Source organism: Ctenopharyngodon idella, chromosome 13 (genome assembly GCF_019924925.1).
Source record: "Ctenopharyngodon idella isolate HZGC_01 chromosome 13, HZGC01, whole genome shotgun sequence".
Lineage (NCBI taxonomy): Eukaryota > Metazoa > Chordata > Actinopteri > Cypriniformes > Xenocyprididae > Ctenopharyngodon > Ctenopharyngodon idella.
In genome coordinates, this window is record NC_067232.1 from 28,516,571 (window position 1) to 28,536,059 (window position 19,489).

At 35.9% G+C, this 19,489-nt stretch overlaps 1 long non-coding RNA gene across 1 annotated transcript in view; it reads left to right on the plus strand.

Moving 5' to 3' along the window:
* The window catches only part of LOC127524831 (uncharacterized), a 38,306-nt gene extending 22,092 nt beyond the window's left edge, over nucleotides 1-16,214 (plus strand). The window contains exon 7 of the long non-coding RNA XR_007933180.1: nucleotides 16,126-16,214. This is a non-coding gene — a long non-coding RNA (uncharacterized LOC127524831). The remainder of the gene's footprint in view (nucleotides 1-16,125) is intronic.
* Nucleotides 16,215-19,489: the final 3,275 nt, after the last annotated feature.

Here is a 19,489-nt window from a genome sequence, read left to right on the forward strand (position 1 = left end):
GGGTGTGTGTGTGTGTGTGTGTGCGTTTTTGTGATTTATGAGGACACAAATTTGTATAATGACATGGGTATTACACTGGTATTATGACATAAACATGAAATATGAGGACATTTCATGAGTCCTCATATTTAAAATAGCTTTAAAAACATACTAAACAATGATTTATTAAAAATGTAAAAATGCAGAATGTTTTCTGTGATGGGTGTGTGTGTGTGTGTGTGTGTCATCTGGACTCTGCAGGAAATCAAGCACATTAATATCTTAAATTGTCCATCATATATTGATGCTGATGTTTCCAAGAAAATTAAGCTTGCCTGAATTGACATTTTTGTAAATTAAGAATCATTTACAATGAATTTTTGATACACTGGCAGTCAAAAGTTTGGAATGATTAAATAATTTTTAATTGTTTTTGAAAGAATCCTCTTCTGCTCACCAAGGCTGATCAAAATGATGAGAAAAACAGGAATATTGTGAAAAATTATTACAATTAAAAAAATAAATATTTTAAAATGTAATTTACTCCAGTCTTCAGTGTCACATGATCCTTCAGAAATCATTCTAATATGATGATTTGATGCTCAAGAAACATTTATGATTATTATTAATGTTGAAAACAGTTCATATTTCTGTGTGGGAACTGTTATACATTGTTTTTTTCAGGATTATTTGATGAGAAAAGAACAGCATTTATTTGAAATAGAAATCTTTTGTAACATTATAAATGTCTTTACTGTCACTTTTGATCAATTCAGTGTGTCCTTGATGAATAAAGGATTCATTTATGCTGAATGTATTAATCTTACTCACCCCAAAATTTTGAATGGTAATGTAGATATTTATATTTAAACAGGTCTGGAATCAGTATTTTACAGTGTAAAGGCCCATCCATGCCAAAGATGAGTCCACAACTATAACAGTAACGGCACAGAGGAACAATATTGTTGGAATCACTTTCAGAATAATTTTATTTTTCCTGCTGATGAATCAGCAGCCAATCAAAATCCAGAAAGCTTGTGCATTTAAAGGGATAGTTCACCCAAAAATGAAAATTATCCCATGATTTACTCACCCTCAAGCCATCCTAGGTGTATATGACTATCTTCTTTCAGACGAACACAATCTGAGATATATTTAATAATATTCTGGCTCTTCCAAGCTTTATAATGGGAGTGAATGGGGGCCGAGATTTTGAAGCCCAAAAAAAATGCATATGACTCCAGGGGGTTAATAAAGGCCTTCTGAAGAGAAGCGATGGGTTTTTGTAAGAAAAATATCCATATTTAAAACTTTATTCACTATAATAACTAGATTCCAGCAGACGGTCATATGCATCAATTTGCAGCAAAGAGTGACCTCTGACCCGACACATGACAACGATGAACACAGAAAAGCGCAGAGGATAGAGCAAAACACCAAATTAGAAGTCTAAAACATGAATTTTTAAAGAGAAATGTCGGAGGATTTCGATATAAGAGAAGATGAGCTTAAGTTTGTTGCCCAGCCCTATTTATTTAAACCACAAAAGGAGTCTAAGCTAGTTATTTTAGTTTATAACGTTTTAAATATAGACATTTTTCTTCCAAAAACCCATCGCTTCTGTTTAGAAGGTCTTTATTAACCCCCTGGAGTCGTATGGATTATATTTATGATGGATGGATGAAATTTTTTGGGCTTCAAAATCTCGCCCCCCATTCACTCCCATTATAAAGCTTGGAAGAGCCAGGATATTTTTAAATATATCTCTGATTGTGTTCGTCTGAAAGAAGATAGTCATACACACCTAGGATGGCTTGAGGGTGAGTAAATCATGGGATAATTTTCATTTTTGGGTGAACTATCCCTTTAAATTTGCAGATGACAATATTATGTGCTGGTGTGGACACTGATAGTTATGGTTCTTGGTGTGAACGGGCCGTAATCGTGTTTAACTGGCCTCCATTCTCATCAGTCTTCAGTAAATGATCTGTAATGAGTCTGAGTTTGTACGCTGATGCTGTTTAGATCGATGGCTTTATTTTGTACAGTGTTTGCCACTTTCCTCCTCGTCTGCTCTTTCATGTCTATTCATAGCAGTTCTTCCCTGAGGAACTTTTAGTATTTAACATGCAAATCCTCCATTCGTTCTCTCTTCTTGCTGATAAAGTCATTAAATCTAACGTTGCCTGCAGTGTTTTCAAACAAGTTGCAGTTTGGCATAAATTCAGTGAACTCCTGAGGGCAACGTCGCGGGAACATTGTGTGCCAACAACATCAGTGCAGAAGTTCGAACACGCTTCTACTCGCCATAAGTGAAGCCGGCGGGAGCTTCGACTCTGTTGTGTTGTGTAATCGAGTCATTAGGCGGGCAGAAAGTGGAGCAAAGGGGAAGACGACAGCATAAATCTGTCATTCGTTCACCTGCAGAGTTACATGCCGTGACCTGACGTCCAGCTCAAACTCAACCCGCTCACAGACGCTCTTTATTAAGAGAAATATCACTGAAATTCCTCAGCTGTGTACAGTATGTGAGGTTGTATGATCTGGGCCGGGTCTGATGTGTGTGAGCGTCTCTCCACACCTCCTCCTCTGAGCCTGCAGAGCGTGAAATGAGCAAACACTGCCAATAAATCTTTCAAACCCCCTATTTTTCCACCTCACCTGTCTCTCTCCTCTTTCCACTCCTCCGAAGAGAGAGCGAAAAATCTCGTCTTAATCCAGATTAAGTGATCGTGGTGCTCTGCTTCTGAAGTTTGTCTGAGCGCCGCTGGATTAGTTGACATGGGGGTGTTTTGTTTGACTCAAACTTGGGCACAAATGGAAGTGGAAAATTTGAGGAACGTCTGTAAAAAAGTTCATCCTGTTAAGCGTTTCTGAAAGAAAAACCGCCTTGTGTAAACAAGATGGTTATATGATGCTTTCAGAGTACATGAACGTTTGGACACATGTTTTTATTATGATGTTTTCCCACATTTTAAATCAAAACTATGGAATATCACATTGAAGTATGGAAATTTGTAGTCACCAAAAAATGTGACGTGAATGAAAACTCTTTTATAACTGAGCATCTTTTTTATGTCTATATTCCAGCTAAATTTATAAATAAATTTAAATATTTAGTTGATTGTGTCCAAACATTTGACTGGTACTGTATATATTTATACAAAAGAAAACAAGCAAACAAACTTTTCTTCTTTCAAACAAATGAGAGAACTTTTTTTAATGAGAATACTAAGGATAGAAGATAATTGTCATCATTTAAATGTTTTATTTCTCATACACAGAAATAGATAGCAGTCAGAAAGACTTGGAAAATAGACTTATGTGCACTAATGTACATTTTTTGGTGTTACTTTTGTTCTTTCTGGGAAATTTTTCCCAAACTGGGCTTCTGTCAGTTGATGAAAAGCTAATAATAATATTAAAAATTTAAATAAATCACTTTAAAAGTTATCACTATATGTCATTTGTTTACCTGCATGTCATGTGACTGACATCAGAGACCTGTGAACATGTAAACGTGTTGTTAAATTACTGAAACATTAAAGGGTTAGTTCACCCTGTCATTTATTACTCATCCTCATGTCGTTCCACACCCGCAAGACCTTCGTTCATCTTCAGAACACAAATTAAGATATTTTTGATGAAATCTGAGAGCTTTTTGTCTCTCAATTGTCAGTCTTTGACAGTAAATTGTAAATTTATTGACAGTAAAGACATCATTAAAGTAATCCACATGACTCCAGTGACTCCAACTCAATTTTATGAAGCGATGCAAGTGCACAACACTAAACAATGCTGGGTTGTTAAATTAACCCAACGGCTGGGTTTGTCCATATTTGACCCAAATTTGGGTTGAAACAACCCAGCATTTTTAGTGCACTTTATTAAAGTTCCCCTGTAGTCAATAATTTTATCCCTTAAAACTCATCTTTGATCACCAAAATTACATATTTAAAAGTTTTTTTTCCTGTGAAAAAAAATTCTTAATGCCTTAAAATGTAACTCTACACCCTTCCCTCATTTAATATACATGGATCTATGAATATGATAATTAGCCCCGCCTCCACTCACTCGCACAAGTTCAGACAAAATCCACTCGGAGGTAAACGCTGCACAATGGTATCGCTTTTTACAACGTCGGACACATAACGGTCATTAATATGATTAGCCTTGTGCTTGACTAAGTTATTAAACAGCTAATGTTACACAAACCATGTTCCTGTTCATCATCTCAGAGTCACATGCCTTCTAACAATCAGTATCATTAGAAACGCTTTGATTAACGTCAGTGGAGAAAGGCATATAATTCATCATGACATCGTTAGATACATCATACACCCACTATTTTGCTAAATCTACATGATTTTTCATATCAACAGAAAAATATACTGGGATAACCTTCTTTTGAGACTCCCTTGCACGGTCAGTTAATGATATGCTAAAGCCCGCCCACCTGTTGATGTGATTGGTTACAAGGTAGTTTGTGACGTCAGAAACACCAGCGATTTCAAACCACGGGTTTGGTTAACTGCAGTTTTAAAGAGAAAATACTGTTGACTTATGAATTTGCTCATGGTTTGTCTTAAAGCATGTTAAAAACACCACATAGACATATGAAGAACATTAAGAACTTGATTTTGACCACAGGGGAAATCTCCAGCACTCATTTACTAGGGGTGTAACAGTTCTCAGTAAAAAATCGAACCGTACTGTTCTCCACACTCGGTTCGGCACGCTCTTGCACCGCGGTTCATATCATATCTGACAACGCATACACATCTATAATATAGTTCGTTTAAGCCTTGACAATTTTAATGTTCGAGCGCAAGACGTGAAAGAGAACTCTCACCCGCACTGATTTGTGCACTCATTCAAAGCGCACGCAAATATTGAGTTCTGTTTCAAGTCTTGTGCTTGAACGGACAAATTCACACAAAAATTATGTCAGCATGCCCATCTTGGCGAGCGTCCTAGCAAACATAGTACGTTATATCGTAAGTGAACTTAAACACTGGAGAAAGAACGCATGTGTTCAGTATCAGTGTACTGATCTGTGCATTATGTCTTAAAGTGACAGCAGCCTAATATTCCTGCTGTTTTTAATGTTAATCAAACAACAAAAGAAATTGCTCTTGACTGAATGCTTTTGTAACTTCAATAATGATTAATCTTTATTTAATTTACACAGTGAAGATTATATGCAATGTTGTTTTACATTTGATTAGCTACTTTATTTAATTTTTTGTACCTGAAAACTACTGTTAGACACCTGAAAAGCACTGTTTATTTTATTTGTATCTTTGCTCTACTGTATTCATTTGTGCTGTTGCTTGTAGTTTGATTATTTGTTCTTATTTTCTTTTTTTTTATTTGACAGTAGTCCTTTTTTCCCTGAACATAGCACATGCCGAACCGTACCGAAACCGTGATTAAAACCAAACCGTGAGTAATCTGAAGCGTTGCACCCCTAGCGTTTACACAACATCTGCTCTCACGTCAACACAATACAACATGTGTCGTGGTGCTCTCATGAACACTAGTTAGAGATAAATATTTTGTTAATAATGTGGTAAATTCTGGGTTTTTTTGCACAACAAAGCATTCCCGTTGCTTCATAACCAGAGTCACATGGATGACTTTAATGATGTCTGTGGGGCTTGAAAGTGGTAGTTGTGTAGACTCAATAGAGAGACTGAAAGCTCTCAGATTTCAACAACAATATCTTAATTTGTGTTCTGAAGATGAACGAAGGTCTTACGGGTGTGGAACAACAAATTAATGACAGAATTTTTGGGTGAACAAACCCTTAACCCAAGATCTCGGGACGTACTTCAAGTAAATATTTTAGGTCAAAGGGGTTTAAGAAAAAAGTTTGAGAATGTCTGTCTTTGAGACTACTGCTTCTGTAAAATGAAAAACAGCAGCTTGGACATTCCACTAAACAACTGCTTCTGTGTTCCTCAGAAGAAGGAAAGTCATGAGGGCAGAATGTTCATTTTTGGTTGAACTTTCTCTTTGAGTGAATGTAGAAATGACATCCATCAAGCAACAACAGCAGCACAGCATGTTCGGGTGAACTCTTGGTTTGCCAACTGCGAGTGAGCCTTTGAAAGACCGTGTCCGTGTATAAAGCAGAGCGAATCTGCGGTCTCTGTGATTTTAATGTTTTAATGAAGCAACATCAGCAGTATCTTCAGTCTTCTGTCTCCTCTGAGGTGCAGCCAGGTGCTGCTGTCACAATACAATCCACGTCTTTGTCAAAACACCGCTGAAGAGGTTCATCATGATCCTTCCCCTCCTACTTCTCCTCTTTTGACTACTTCACATTCTCTAGTGTCTCGCCGAGACTTCTCAAAGCCTTTATGCACCTCCTGATGAAAGACAGCTGAAGTGGAGCCGCATTTACACAGAAGAGAGATGAGTGTGAACATCAGAACAGACAAGCGGAATAATGCATGGGAATAATGTGCTAACATAACTGTTCAGATTTTCTGAGTTGTGTGTTCCTGTGCTAAACTTGCTGACATAATGCTAGGGTGTGCTGGTTGGTTGCCAGGGGTTGCTAAGGTGCCACTTGGAGTGTTATATGTTTGTTCATAGCTGTTATGATTAAAAACATCACTTATAAAAACAAAAGTTTGGGGTCAGTACGATTTTTAAAGAAATTAATACTTTTATTCAGCAAGGACGCATTCAATTGATCAAAAATTACAGTAAAGACATTTATGGTGTTACAAAAAAAATTCTATTTAAAAAAAATACTGCTCTTTTGAACCCTTAATTTATCAAAGAATCCTGAAAAAATCACAGTTTCCACAAAAATATGAATCAGCACAACTGTTTTTAACATTGATAATAATCATAAATGTTTCTTGATCATCAAATCATCATATCAGAATGATTTCTGAAGGATCATGTGACTCTGAAGACTGGAGTAATGATGCTGAAAATTCAGCTTTGATCACAGGAATAAATTACACTTCACTATATATTACCATAGAAAACAGCTGACTTTAAATTGTAATAATATTTCACAATTTTTACAGTATTTTTTAACAAATAAATGCAGGCTTGAGCAGAACAGACTTTTTTCAAAAACATTAAAAATCCCAAACTTTATATTTTGTCTTATATTTTACTTTTCTAAAGGGGTGGTTGATTATGATTTGACTTTTTAACTTTAGTTAGTGTGTAATGTTGCTGTTAGATCATAAACAACATCTGCAAAGTTACGACACTCAAAGTTCAATGCAAAGGGAGATAATTTATTTTATAGAAATCACTTTTTGAACAATGTAAGGCTGAACGCCGTTACTGACAATCCACATTTTGGCTGCGTGAGATTCTCCAGCTTTGTTGTTGTTGAGCTGTTAAAGCTCCGCCCTCTTCTGGAAAGGGGGCGGGAGCAGCAGCTCATTTGCATTTAAAGGGACACACACAAAAACGGCGTGTTTTTGCTCACACCCAAATAGGGGCAAATTTAACAAGCTATAATAAATGATCTGTGGGGTATTTTGAGCTGAAACTTCACAGACACATTCTGGAGACACCAGAGACTTATATTACATCTTGTGAAAAGGGCATAATAGGTCCCCATTAAAGCAAAGTTTTCATATTTAGCCTACACTAACTTAGCTTTTTGATATATTTATCTGTCTGTCAGGATTCATTTATCAGTTTTTTTTGTCACTGAGGAACAGTAAATGTTGTGTTTGTGTTGGATCATCACGATGTAAATAGATGAATGCAATAAAAACAGTTTGCAACCACCGCCTCCGCTGACTAATTATTCTGCTAATGACACACAGGGAGTGTTTGGGGTTTGTGTCAGGCCTGTTTGTGACAGTTTTAGTGCTAAAGTTTAACCACGTTTCCTGCTTGTCCAGACAGAATGAGTTCAGGGATTTGCTCGGTCAGCACAAATGCATAACCTGCAGTCCTCACATACACATTACAGGCATTAGCAGGGAGAGATGTGGAAGCTTGTTCCACCATGAAATAAAAAATAAAAAAGGTAATTGACTTTTTATCTCACAAAGAATTGCGTTATATAAAGTCAGAATTGTGAGATATAAAGTCAGAATTGCGAGATATAAAGTCAGAATTGCGTTTATATAAAGTCAGTATTGCGAGATATAAAGTCAGAATTGCAAGATATAAAGTCGGAATTGCGTTTATATAAAGTCGGAATTGTGTGATATAAAGTCAGAATTGCGAGATATAAAGTCAGAATTGCGAGATATAAAGTCAGAATTGTGAGATATAAAGTCAGAATTGCGAGATATAAAGTCAGAATTGCAAGATATAAAGTCGGAATTGCGTTTATATAAAGTCGGAATTGTGTGATATAAAGTCAGAACTGCGAGTTATAAAGTCAGAATTGTGTGATATAAAGTCAGAATTGCATGATATAAAGTCAGAATTGCGAGATATAAAGTCAGAATTGTGTGATATAAAGTCAGAATTGCGAGTTATAAAGTCAGAATTGTGTGATATAAAGTCAGAATTGCGAGATATAAAGTCAGAATTGCGAGATATAAAGTCAAAATTGCGAGTTATAAAGTCAGAATTGTGTGATATAAAGTCAGAATTGCGAGATATAAAGTCAAAATTGCGAGTTATAAAGTCAGAATTGTGTGATATAAAGTCAGAATTGCGAGATATAAAGTTGGAATTGCATTTATATAAAGTCAAAATTGTGAGATATAAAGTCAGAATTGTGTGATATAAAGTCAGAATTGTGTGATATAAAGTCAGAATTGTGAGATATAAAGTTGGAATTGCGTTTATATAAAGTCAGAATTGCGTTTATATAAAGTCAGAATTGCGAGTTATAAAGTCAGAATTGCGAGATATAAAGTCAGAATTGTGTGATATAAAGTCAATTTATAAAGTCAGAATTGTGAGTTATAAAGTCAGAATTGTGAGATATAAAGTCAGAATTGCAAGATATAAAGTCGGAATTGCGTTTATATAAAGTCGGAATTGTGTGATATAAAGTCAGAATTGTGAGATATAAAGTCAGAATTGCGAGATATAAAGTCAGAATTGTGTGATATAAAGTCAGAATTGCGAGATATAAAGTTGGAATTGCGTTTATATAAAGTCGGAATTGTGTGATATAAAGTCAGAATTGCGAGATATAAAGTCAGAATTGCGAGATATAAAGTCAGAATTGTGAGATATAAAGTCAGAATTGCGAGATATAAAGTCAGAATTGCAAGATATAAAGTCGGAATTGTGTGATATAAAGTCAGAACTGCGAGTTATAAAGTCAGAATTGCGAGATATAAAGTCAGAATTGTGTGATATAAAGTCAAAATTGCGAGTTATAAAGTCAGAATTGTGTGATATAAAGTCAGAATTGCGAGATATAAAGTCAAAATTGCGAGTTATAAAGTCAGAATTGTGTGATATAAAGTCAGAATTGCGAGATATAAAGTTGGAATTGCATTTATATAAAGTCAAAATTGTGAGATATAAAGTCAGAATTGTGTGATATAAAGTCAGAATTGTGTGATATAAAGTCAGAATTGTGAGATATAAAGTTGGAATTGCGTTTATATAAAGTCAGAATTGCGTTTATATAAAGTCAGAATTGCGAGTTATAAAGTCAGAATTGCGAGATATAAAGTCAGAATTGCAAGATATAAAGTCGGAATTGCGTTTATATAAAGTCGGAATTGTGTGATATAAAGTCAGAATTGTGAGATATAAAGTCAGAATTGCGAGATATAAAGTCAGAATTGTGTGATATAAAGTCAGAATTGCGAGATATAAAGTTGGAATTGCGTTTATATAAAGACAAAATTGTGAGATATAAAGTTGGAATTGCGTTTATATAAAGTCAGAATTGCAAGATATAAAGTCGGAATTGCGTTTATATAAAGTCGGAATTGTGAGATATAAAGTCAGAATTGCGAGTTATAAAGTCAGAATTGCGAGATATAAAATTGGAATTGCGTTTATATAAAGTCAGAATTGTGAGTTATAAAGTCAGAATTGTGAGATATAAAATTGGAATTGCGTTTATATAAAGTCAGAATTGCGAGTTATAAAGTCGGAATTGTGAGATATAAAGTCAGAATTGCGAGATATAAAGTCAGAATTGCGAGATATAAAGTCAGAATTGCGAGATATAAAGTCAGAATTGCGTGATATAAAGTCGGAATTGTGAGATATAAAGTCAGAATTGCGAGATATAAAGTCAGAATTGCGAGTTATAAAGTCAGAATTGCGTGATATAAAGTCGGAATTGTGAGATATAAAGTCAGAATTGCGAGATATAAAGTCAGAATTGCGAGTTATAAAGTCAGAATTGCGAGATATAAAGTCAGAATTGCGAGTTATAAAGTCAGAATTGCGTGATATAAAGTCAGAATTGTGAGTTATAAAGTCAGAATTGTGTGATATAAAGTCAGAATTGTGAGATATAAAGTCAGAATTGCGAGATATAAAGTTGGAATTGCGTTTATATAAAGTCAAAATTGTAAGATATAAAGTCAGAATTGCGAGTTATAAAGTCAGAATTGTGTGATATAAAGTCAGAATTGTGAGATATAAAGTCAGAATTGCGAGTTATAAAGTCGGAATTGTGAGATATAAAGTCAGAATTGCGTGATATAAAGTCAGAATTGCGAGTTATAAAGTCCGAATTTCTTGATATAAAGTCAGAATTGCGAGTTATAAAGTCAGAATTGCGAGTTATAAAGTCGGAATTGTGAGATATAAAGTCAGAATTGCGTGATATAAAAGTCAGAATTGCGAGATATAAAGTCAGAATTGCGAGTTATAAAGTCAGAATTGCGTGATATAAAGTCGGAATTGTGAGATATAAAGTCAGAATTGCGAGATATAAAGTCAGAATTGCGAGTTATAAAGTCAGAATTGCGTGATATAAAGTCAGAATTGCGTGATATAAAGTCAGAATTGCGAGTTATAAAGTCAGAATTTCTTGATATAAAGTCAGAATTGCGAGTTATAAAGTCAGAATTTCTTGATATAAAGTCAGAATTGCGAGTTATAAAGTCGGAATTGCGAGATATAAAGTCAGAATTGCGTTTATATAAAGTCAAAATTGTGAGATATACAGTCAGAATTGTGAGATATAAAGTCAGAATTGCGTTTATATAAAGTCAAAATTGCAAGTTATAAAGTCAGAATTGTGAGATATAAAGTCAGAATTGCGAGTTATAAAGTCAGAATTGCGAAAGAAAAAGTCGCAATTACCTTTTTTTTTTTTTTTTCATTTAGTGAAGGAAACAAGCTTCCATAGAGAAATGCTTGTTTGAATCTTAGTACATTTGTGTTTCTACCTGTTATGAAGGATGGCCAGATTAATCAGAAACTGATTAGTCATTCATGTTAATAGCTTCATTTTGAAGCTCAGCTTTGTTTGTTTGTCAAGAAGCAATCCATCAATCTGAGATGAATGAAAGCAGCTGTACTTTCTTCAGTGTTGTTGTAGAAATAGTTAACTCGTCTTGATTTCTACTTCTCCCTCATGTGAAGATCACAGCACGACTAGATTGTTAAAACACACTTCAACACCTCGATAGCACAACTTTATCAGTCTTTGAGTTTAATTGTAAGCATTTCAGCACTTCCTAAATGTCCGGAGGGATTTTCTTTTTTTCTTTGCAATGTATTTTTGTCATGTTATAATTAAAAGATCAGAGGTAGATGACTCATATCCTGAGTGCAATATGAAACAAATGTGAAAAGATGTGTGTGTGTGTGTGTGTGTGTGTGTGTGTGTGTGTGTAAACGCCCCAGGCCTTAATATGAACCATATAAGTTGACTGTGGAAACATGTTGGTTTGTATGAAGAGATGATGCAGTGATAGACCTGAAGAAACCTCTGCTGAACTTACAGATTCATTCTCAATCTAAATCTTCAGAGATCTAAGATAAGGTCTTTAAAGATATCCCTTTAAATAAATGCTGTTCTTTTGAACTTTCCATTCATCAAAGAAACTGTGAAGAAAAAGAAAAACTCATGTGACACTGGATCATGTGACACTGAAGACTGGAGTAATGATGCTGACAATTCAGTTCTTTTAAACTGTAATAATATTTTTTAAAATTAGTGTTTTTACTGTATCTTTTGTTCCGATAAATTCATCCTTGGTGAGCATAAAACATAAAAAGTCCTACCAAGCCCAAATGCAGATGCAAAAAACATTTCAGAGCTTTGGTGGGACGATTTTAAAAGAGTTATGACCCAAATTCCAGTCTTTTTCTTACATAAAGCTAATAAGACTTGAAATATATTTGTATGGACTACTTTTATGAGGTGTTTTGTTCTCTTTTGGAGCTTGACAGATGTGGTCACTATGAACTGTCTGATGGAAAAGAACTGCATAAATGTTCTTCTTTGTGTTCCCAAAAATAAAAACAACAGCATATGGGTTTGGAATGACATAATAGAAAGTAAACAATGTCATTTTAATTTTTAGGGGTGAACTATCCCTTTAAGAACTAGACTACAATAAAGTTTGTTGTAAAAACTTTTTTGGTTCTAATAGAAACCTTTATGATTAACAGTGTATGTAGAATACGTCACCCTTAAAATGATATGTTAAGGTTTAAGATCACACAGATTAAAGAAGATTAAAGATCTTTTCCAGGTAACTTACACCTACAATCATTTAACCGTGGTACAGTGCACATAAAGGTGTCTTTAGAGGCATGATAATGAGTCTCCTTAATTAAGTCTTTGTCTTAAATGGCTCATAAACGTCAGTCATTGGTGATTTGTAGAGATGACGGTTCTTAACCTCTGCCCTTTCCTGTCACCTCCGTGCATTAACAGTTCCTCATCCTTCCGCCCAGAGTCGTCTCTTTCCAGCCCTAGAACTGTGTGTGTGTGTGTGTTGGTGAAGTGTCCAGATTCTTCAGATGTCTTGGCTGCTGCTCTCTGGAGTGCTTGAAATAACTTGCATGCCTGTCGCTAGACCTCTGCAGCCACAGAGAGCAGCACGAGCGAGAGCGTCCGATTTCTCATTTGAGCCTGATGACTCGGTAAAATTAGCATATTATTAGAACCCTATTGGTGTAATTTAAGCACTTTTTTTTTATAAACAAGCTTATGCAAATGCTGAAGAATTGGTTACACTTTATTTTAACTATCCACTTTGGACATTCTACCAACGAGAAGTAACTATACTACTACATGTCAGCGAACTCTCGTTAGAGTATTAGTAGACTGTTAGGTTAGGGTTCGGGTTAGTAGAATAAGTTGACCTAGTGGCAAAACAGACAGTCTACTAATACTCTAATACTCTATTTAAATGTTAGAACTCAGTGTGTACAGGCTGAAGGTAAACAATCAGGACTACTGGAGATTGTTAAAGGTGTTCCCCAAGGGTCTGTGTTGGGTCCCCTTTTATTTACCCCTTTTATCTACATAAATAGTCTTAATTGTGATATTCAGGATGCAAATTTTCACTTTTATGCAGATGACACTGTCATGTGTTGTAGTACACCCTCTAAACAGCAAGCCCTGCATAAGCTTCAATTGGTTTTTGATGTCACGGCTACACTAAAACTTGTTTTGAATGCTGATAAGCTTATGTTATTTTCAAGCTCGAAAAAAAAACAAAAAAACAAATAATCTTATTCCTCTCCAGACCTTACAAGCAAATGTGATTGAGTTAGTACAAGAGGAAGAATTTTATATATTCTTCAGTGAGCTGTGATGTGATGACACTCAAAACAAACTGATAATTGATACTTGAGAGACAAAAATAAATTGATAAGCACAGGTCATGTGAGTCCAGTTTAGTTCTTAGATTTATGGACAAACCAATCACGGATCTTTCCTGGAATGAACAGGGTTAGTTTCTCAACTCAGTATCAGTCTCGACTAGAGACGAGATCCATTCAGATCAATGGATTTGGTTTGAAAACTCATGCTGAGATCGCTACTACTTTCTTTAAATGTTGTCTGAAAGAAAAAAATAAATGTTCTGAGAATTTTTGAAGTCACGTCATGTTTTGAGTGTTAATTTATTTTATTTTATTTTTGCATTTTTCATTTTATTTTATGCTTGGTTGGGGGAGAAACATCTGTAAAAATAATGTTTTATGTTTTTAAAACCTGACCTGAACCTTAAAATCATAAACTGTTTGGTATTCAGTTATCTACTATGGAAGCTCGATTCCGCCACAGAATGAAAAAAAATTTAAAAGATAATTCTGGCTTTTTTTCTCAGAATTGCAAGATATAAAGTCGCAATTGCATGTTATAAAGGCAGAATTGTGAGACATAAAGTTGCAATTCTGAGAAAAAAATGTGAGATAAAAAGTCACAAGTATAATTTTTTAATCATTTCATAATCTACTATATATATAATCTGTTCGGTATACAGGTGCTGGTCATATAAAAAGAAAAGTTCATTTTTTTATTGTAAATTATTTTAAAAAATGAAACTTTCATATATTCTAGATTCCCTACATGTAAAGTAAAACATTTCAAAAGGTTTTTTTTTTTAATTTGTTGATTAGAGCGTACAGCTAATGAAAGTCCAAAATCCAGTATCTCAAAATATTAGAATATTTGAGTTTCATTAAATGACCATCCCTACAGTATAAATTCCGGGTATCTTTTGTTCTTTGAAACCACACTAATGGGGAAGACTGCTGACTTGGCAATGGTCCAGGAGACAATCATTGACACCCTCCACAAAGAGAGTAAGTCACAGAAGGTCATTACTGAATGGGGTGGCTGTTTACAGAGTGATGTATCAAAGCATATTAAATGCAAAGTTGACTGGAAGGAAGAAATTGGGTAGGCAAAGGTGCACAAGCAACAGGGATGACCGCAAGCTTGAGAATACTGTCAAGTAAAGCCGATTCAAACACTTGGGAGAGCTTCACAATGAGTAGAATGAAGCCGGAGTCAGCGCATCAAGAGTCACCACACTCAGACATCTTCAGGAAAAGGAAGACTGAAGGAAGACTGGAGAGGCACAGAATCCAAGCTGCTTGAAGTCTAGTGTGAAGTTTCTGAAGTCAATAATGATTTGGGGGGGCCGTGACGTCTGCTGGTGTTGGTCCATTGTGTTTTATCAAGTGCAGAGTCAATGCAGCCATCTTCCAGGAGATTTTGGAGCACTTTATGCTTCCATCTGCTGACAAGCTTTATGGAGATGCTGATTTCCTTTTCCAGCAGGACTTTAGCACCTGCCCACAGTGCAAAAACCACTTCCAAGTGGTTTGCTGAGCATGATATTACTGTGCTTTATTGGCCAGCCAATATGCCTGACCTGAATCTATGGGACATTTTCAAGAGAAAGATGAGAAACAGTCGATCCAACAATATACAGATGATCTGAAGGCTCAATAGTGCCTCAGCAATGCCACAGGCTGATCACTTCCATGCCACACTTCACTGATGCTGTAATTTGTGCTAGGAGCAAGTCATTTGCTGTAATATGTCCTGCCGATCAAGTATTGAGTGCACAAAAGAACATACTTTAAAGAACTTGAACTTTTCTGTTTTGCAAATCCATTTTTTGATTGATCTTAGGAAATATTCTAATATTTTGAAATACTGGATTTTGGACTTTCATGAGCTGTACGCTCTAATCATCAAAATTTAAAAAAAAAAAACTTTTGAAATGTTTTACTTTACATGTAGGGAATCTAGAATATATGAAAGTTTCATTTTTAAAAATAATTTATAATAAAAAAATGAACTTTTTGATGATATTCTAATGATATGACCAGCACCTGTATAGTCATTTTGTCTGGATGATCAAAGTAACCCATCTTTGTGCTCAAGTTCAATCTGGTTCCTATCCGATGGTAAACCCCCTTTCCCAAAAAACAAGGTTTTGTTCTGCCTACTGTAGCCGTGAGGAAGCGCCATATAACACTTGATGGACTGCAGTTTGAGACCATCACCACAACCACTAATGGCATCACTAAAGCTGCACCACAGGGCCATTTACTGGTAATGCTTGCTGTCCAAAAGTGCCAATCTCACAGTCAGGAACACCACAAGTTCCTTAACTGGGTTTGTCATTCATATGCATATAAAAGAGAGACCAAAAATCATATTTACACAGTTCTCCACCTCTTACAGTAAGTGTGGCTGGTGAACCAAAACCATTTTAAATACATCATTTTTCCTTATAGGTTTGATCCCAAGCTAATGGTGCTATCAAGACCTTGAAGGCATTAAGACATTTTGGGCCAGTAAGCAACCGCATGGCAAGTGAGTTCTGCATGGGTAAGAATCACTCACATTTCCTTTAACTAGTTTGAAAAGCCTTTCTGAACTTATTGAAGTCCTCCATACACTCTAAAAAATAAAGGCTCCAAAAGGTTTTTTTTTCCCAATCCTGCTCCTGCAAAGTTGAGCTCCAATCCTAATCAAGCACACCTGAACCAGCTAATCAAGGTCTTCAGGATCACTAACACTGTGTCCCAATGTCAGTGTTGCCAAGTTTGTGGTTTTCCCGCGGAATTGGGCTACTTTAACACTGTTGCCGGGGACTGAAGCAACTCCAAATAATATCATATTTAGCCCCTGGAATGCGAGTTTTACCAGGGGAACCCTGACAAAAACGTAGATTTTACCCCCTGGAACACAATTTTTACTGGGAGACCTCCGCTGAAATTCGATTGGGCTAGTTTTTAGTAGCAATTGGGCCCAATGTCCATACTATCCATCCTAAATAGTATGTGAGATTTAAATAAGTGTGTCCCAAAGCACACTATGTTGAAAAGAGTATGCCAAAAGTCACCAGATGGTCTACTATTCCCGGTAGATTTTCAAAGTATGCATCCGTGCACACTATAAAGGCTAATATTGCCCACAACCCATTGCGCTTTGGAGGAGGATTCAGTTCAGAACTACAAACATGAGTAAAAACTACAAAACATGGCGGATGTGCGCCATAAAGGGGTTTGAGTGACTAATAATCAAAGTTTAACCTCATAAAAAAATATTTATTTAATGTTATCCATGTTATATTTTATCTGCAATAACAATGTGAACTTTTGAAAAGATCCATTTGGCCAATAACTTTTAAACGCATCATTATAGATTAATACGAGGAGAGTCTCCGCATGAAAGATCCGTGACTGCAGATCAACGTGCTACTTCTTTTCTCTCCAATACGGTAGGAAATGAAATTAAATGAAATGTGGAGGATTTTAACTGTGACAAGATGATTGACAGGCCAGTTGACAGTGACAGGATGTGTGTCAGGATTCTTCACAAAAAGAGTACATACTTTCAGGGCGTAGTATAAGTAGGCGAACTGGGACGCAGCATAAATCTTCCAGGTAAGTGTGTTGGGGCAGGTTGGAGCTGAACTCTGATGGACGTTGGCCCTCCAGGAGCAGGATTGGACACCCCTGCCATAGAAGAACCATTTTTGGTTCCTCAAAAAAACTTTCAGTGAACAGTTCTTGTGAAGAACGTTTTAAATCCTAAAGAACCTTTTGTGGAATGGAACGATTCCATGGATGTTAAAGGTTCTTCATGGAGCCATCAATGCCAATAAAGAACCTTTATTTTTAAGAGTGTACTAAGAAAGGACCAGGACTAGCTATAGTACTTGTGCTTGCTTGACTTTCGTATGTGTCATTACAAGTGGATTATTGCACAAAACATGTTAAGAACACCTACACAGACAGACATTATCCTACAATTGCTCCATTCTCTATAATTTAAGTGTTCAAGTATTTGGCACACCTTAAGTCAAATTGCCCCAAACACTGCTTAAAGTGTTTTCTTAATGATTATAATGAATATTTATTCTCAGGAACGTTGCCGGGGAGATGATACTCTACGTGACATAATGTTTTTCTAAGAATTCTTGCCCTCAGAGTGACGTGGGGAGTGAATGTTTATTCTCCGTGTGAATAGTTTTTCTTTTCGTCTCCTCTCCGAGTAAAGCAAACTCTGCATTTTGGTAGGATTGTTTTGAAATCAAAAGCTGACCAAACAATTGTCTGACATAAATCATAACTCGCTGTCAATAGACAGAAGGGCAGCATACAGCAGGCTGGTCACGTGACTCCCCGTGGAGGCAGAATAACACCGGAGTGTCGACGGCCTCGCTGAAATAACTCAACATTAGCATAACAGCAGGACTGAGCTGTAATGAGTGTTTAGCATCCATTAGGGCTGTTCTCATGCTCAAGTCCATTCGCTGTGTTCTGATACACTGACCTAAAGAAATGGCAAATCTTTCTCAAGACGTGTTTGTTACTGCTCTGTCATGAGGAGCTTTCCAAATCACATACTTGAACTAATTACTAAAAATATATACACTGTAAAGAATTATTTTCATGATTTATCACATTCTTTCTTTTGTCAAATCAACTTACATAAGTAATGTGGTTCAGATAACATAATATTTTGAGTTTCCGTTGATTAAACCAACCACCTTCATTGTATTAACTCAAATTTTTAATTTCAATGAACTCAAAATTTTAAGGCAACCAGGTAACTTACTGTTTTAAGTTAATCCAACTAAATTATTTTTTACAGTTCTTCACTGCCAGTGTAAATGTACGAGTATTATGCCTCATTCATCAATCATGAAAAGAATATATCTGTGTAAAATTGTTCATTAAAACATTCTTATGTAAATAGTCACATTCTATTAGATAATTTACATGATATGGTTTTAAGAATGATTCACACAGAAATTCGTTCTCCTCATGTAAGTCACAATATTCCTCATTTAAATAATTCATACGCAGAATAAAGGGGCGGGGCCTGGTTGAGTTAGTTATGGTGCGTTCACACCAGATGCGAATGAAGCATTAAGCACAAGTGATTTACATGTTAAGTCGCGAATAGACATCCTGCGGCACGATTTGCGCGAATGAGGCGGTGCGAATTGAGCATTTTGGGCATTTGACGCGTGTAACACGTGATTCGCGTGAATCGCGCGAGTTGAAAAATCTGAACTTTGGTGAAAATTCACGCCGTGTTAACCAATCAGGAGCTTGCTCTAGTAGTGACGTGATTACGACGTAGTGAGAGGAGGCAGAAATTCAAAACAACAATAGAGGACAAAATCATACATCTTTGTACTTTTATAGAAACAGGAAAAAAAGGATCTTGCTTGGAAGAAAGTGAATGAGGAGGTCGTACAATCTGGTAAGTTGTAAAAAACGCTCTTTAATCAATTTGAGATATATATATATATATACACATATTGAGACTACAAGCTAGCTAAAGCCGGCAAATTGAGCTTATTTGCCGTATTTTACAACTACTTTCCCGCTGACGAGTTGATGTGTTTATTCAGAGGAAGTGTGCAGAAACGAGACGAGCCGCCTGGCAGAAGCCGCTCTCATGACGCAAATTCGCGTCTGTTGTAAACTGAATGTCACGCGCGAATGAAGCGAGTAAACTCAAAATGTTCAAGCATCCAATTACGCGCGAATAGCGCGATTTTTTCACGCAAGTCGCGTCTGGTGTGAACGCCCCATTAAGCGCGAGTGATTTAAATGTTAAGTCAATGCAAAGACGCGA